Raw genomic sequence first — 4,259 nt, 5'->3', positions numbered from 1 at the left:
ATCAAACTTTCTTTTAAGTGAATATCTCTTATTAATGTGAAGTAGTTTAGTAGGCGCCAAACATGAGCAACTGTCTCAGTTAGAAAATTTTATTAATGTCCATATGAATTATGAATTATTGAATTAATATATAATAATGATATCATTTATAATTTAATAATTCATAGTTGATATAATTAGAAACTCATATGGACGAAATCATCAATCCGTCCAAGTCAACAAACTTCCAATTGGGATTAGTTACTTTGCATAATTTGGGTACATAGGTAAGTGAAAAATTAATGATGAATAGTTAGATCAACATTGTACGCCAAACATAGTAAATATATAATAATCTTGGACCAAACTTTGTCCTTGTTTCAACCATGATTAAAATCGTGTTTGTCATCAAGTAAAAGTCGTGTGAATTTGAATGAATCCCGTTCAAACTGATTCAACTTTGATAGAATGGTAGGTGTAGAGAAAAATAAGATAGGAGTCCAAAAATGAGGTATTTTTTTTAAATAGTAATTATATAATTATACTAATATATCAATAAATCGATTCATACATAACTAAATTGTTAAGAATAATCAAACTATATAAAAAAAAAAAAAACAATGAAATAGTAATTATATTAAATTTATATAAATTGAGACAAAAAGTCATACATTTGGTGGCGCTCGAACTCATAATTTTGTACTGGTTTATGAATCTCATAACCTTAACCGTTAGACTAAAACATCATTGATCAAGTAGTCATGTCACAGATTCAATAACATTAGTAATATAATTAAGTGTAAATTTCAGCCACCTCTCATGAGGTTTAGCATAATTACATATCTTCTTGTTGTTTGAGAAATTACAAATATTCCGTTGCTTTTAACTTTCTTCTAACAATGAGCCTGTTGCTTTAGCATCCATTAGGTTTCCACCTAATTTTTGTGATGAACTGTCCAAAATATATTGTATATTACGTGTTATTATTTTATATATTTTTCATATTTTCTTAAAAAAAATTATGAACTAATATATTCTATGAATTATTTATTTTACTCCTTAATATTCATAATTATGCAAAAGCTCTGGAGAAGTGACTGTAATTTACCGTATAATTAATTGAGTATGAGCAGATAGAGTTCTGACTAGAATTGTACTAACTTCACCACAGCCCATGTGATTGAAGTAATATTTTGCACCTAGATAGAATTTAATGCGAATCCCTCCGAGAATTGGGCCCTGATATGCTGATTTTAGTGGGCCTTGGGATTTTCTTTTAAGACATTGAAACCATTGTACGAGGTTCGTTCTGGCCCAATATGTTTTGTATGCATTTCCGGATTCAAATTTCCTTTCCCTCATTAAATATGAAACTATAGTGCCCCAAACATTTGTGAATTGGGGAAGTCTCTTTGTCTTGATTGAATATTTTAAACTTGTACTAAGATGTAATCTCTTCAAGCTAAAGGCAGTTATAACATAAATCATTAGCCAGCCTATAGTTGAGAAGTGGGTGGGGGTGTTTGGGAATAAAGCATGTCTCTTCACCCTTTATTGCTACCAATATTTTTGTAATTAAAGCAGATGATTTGTGGTTCCCCCCTAATAATGGCCCATTGAGCAATAACACTACTACACCCATAATTTTTAGGGTAAATTACAATCCACTTTCAAGAATTTTACATAATATTGAACATATTCTTGTTATTTAAAAAATTATTAATATTTTTTTTATATTTCATGATATTATGTAATCTTTTAATGAAAATTTGGAATTATCAACTTTTTCATTGTTGTACTTTTAAAAATAAAAAATTATATAAAAAAAAGGATGAAATGGATGGAAAACACTGATAAATTGTTAAAGAGTTATCCACTTAATTCATAAAAAAAACTTTATTTTTTTTAAATAAGTAAAATTATAATTCATTGTCGATAAGGGCATTTTAGTCATTTCATCATAAAATTAGATGAAAACCTATTTGAGACTAATGAATTGGATGTTATTCGAAAACACTATTGGAGACTAATGAATTGGATGCTATTCGAAAAAAACTCTTCTGCTCAGAAATGAAATGTTCCAAATGTTCCTGGAAATTCTTGCTCCAATTGGGCCATTTGAATGCTAGTTGTTGGTTATCGTTCAAATTATGGAGGGTATTAAATAATTTTTCAAATAACAAAAGGTTATTTATAATTTTGCCAAACTATAGGGAAACTCGTTGTAATTTAGTTGAAAAAATCATGTAATTGACACAAATAATCAATTCAATTAAAAAAGACAGTGAGTCTGAGAGTGAGGGGAAAGGGGGACAACGTGAATTTCCATCATACATTAATGGGTGATCGACATGTATTTTTTTTTAAAATTAAAAATATAATTAAATTTGATGGCACATATACCAAGCCCACAAAAAAACCCCAAAGCGGAGGAAGGCATATCAAGGCCGCACACGGTGTCACAGGCCGCACATTGGACTAGAGGTCGGCTGTGACTTGTGGAGGACGTGCGGGCGACTAGGAGATGTTGGCCAGCACGCAGCGATGATGGAGCGCCACCCTGTGCGCGAGTAGGAGCTTAATGTGTGAAGCAGAGTGCTTTATCCTTGGAGATGTGAGAAAAGTGCACTCCTCGGCTCTTTCAGTGTTCTACTCTTGGAACAAGAGATTATTTTCTTAAGCCTATTATAAGGAGGGCATGTAGTGGTGAGCTCCAGCCAGCCCTCCCCGTGCACGACGGCAGAAGCTTGAGAAGACTTCTGCACTAAATGAGCATCTCTTAGGGGCATGATGGGGGCCTTCAAGAGCCGGCTCTAGGTAGCTCAAAGAGTAGCGCTAGAGTCCCCGAAGGGCTTGAAAACCTGACGGGCAGCGTAGGGCCAGGATGACCTACGTTGGGCGCCGATACGGCCGAGAGGCTCTATGTGACGCGCAAGGTTGCCCCGCGGGCTGCGAGATATCAGGGGCAACACCTCTCTTGCGATTGGATGGTCGAGGCAAGCATTCAAAAACCTCGTGATCCAACTCATTGAATGCGCTATCGAGTTCTAACCGTCCATGGGGGTCCGTTGGTTAAAGATGAGCAATCGTGGGACGACACCGCACTGTGGGCATATTGTGAAACCAAAGCCGAAAGGCCAGAAGGTATGTCGGGCATGCCGTGTAAGATAACGGCAAGATGTCGGTATATCAATTGGGCCTCAGACTTATGATGCGGTCCTACTCGGGCGAGGCATGGAAGCAGCCATGACGAGGGCGAGCACGCCTAGGATGTACCGAGTGAGTGTTGGGCATGAGATGGGCGTTGCGGGCGCATGCATAGCGCCGTAATGCTGAGGCGGAGCAAGGATGCTCCTTGCCATTGAGCAATGAGTCGACAGGTTCTGAGATTGTGTGCGATATGCTACGGCACGAGTGCCGACTGCCTCAGCGAGTATGGGCATTCTGGATAGGTGAGCGCAAGGGCACGCGGTGCAGCGCTGGAAGGCGTTCAGATTTGCGCTAACGAGTTTCTGTGTCAAGAACACGCGACGCACTGTTGCTATACTCTGATATGTGCGAAGGCTGGTCGAAGGTTAGGCGTTATCTTAGATGCAGCACAGGCGAAAAATATAAGAGAATTACATTCCGCTGCGAGAAAGAAGAGCACGCCTGTGAGATACGGGGAAGCTAGGTCAATCTTGGAAAAAAAATCTAAATGCCACGTGAATGAGTACTACTTGAACAGCTCAAAGTAAAGATCATCCTCCCCTGCCACAAAGGAATCCGAGGCTGAAAAGATCTCCCTGATGCCTGGAGTGGATCACCAACAACCACTCTCCCAAGGTTCAAGGAGCCTGGACTCTTCTAGTAGGTAGAGGGGGAGGCCTATAAGAAGAGGCCCCTCTTCCCCAATAAAACGTAACGTTTTTCTCATATTACACACGCAGAAATGCTATTGTTCAAGGCACTCCCGTACTTACACTATATTACACTTTTTCAATTTTAATTTTTGTTTCTATCATGTTTGATTACAAATCTTTTTATCAAGACTTGTGAAAAGCTGCAATTCTTTGCTCACGTTAAAATTAAATTATGATTTAAAAAGAGAACTGTATACTAAACACGTATTAGTGTGAGAATTATATAGCGTCAAAATGAAATAAAGATCCTTTCATTTTCAGGGAATGAATGATGCCCAAAGGGGAAGGGCATTGAATAAAGGCCGAAAGCGAAACATCGAAACCTAGTGATTATTAAAAGATGAGCACGCCTTTTGCCCTACTCCATCTCCCACTTCA

The sequence above is a fragment of the Sesamum indicum genome, linkage group LG6 (genome assembly GCF_000512975.1).
Source record: "Sesamum indicum cultivar Zhongzhi No. 13 linkage group LG6, S_indicum_v1.0, whole genome shotgun sequence".
Taxonomy (NCBI): domain Eukaryota; kingdom Viridiplantae; phylum Streptophyta; class Magnoliopsida; order Lamiales; family Pedaliaceae; genus Sesamum; species Sesamum indicum.
Note: the sequence above shows the minus strand (reverse complement) of the source record.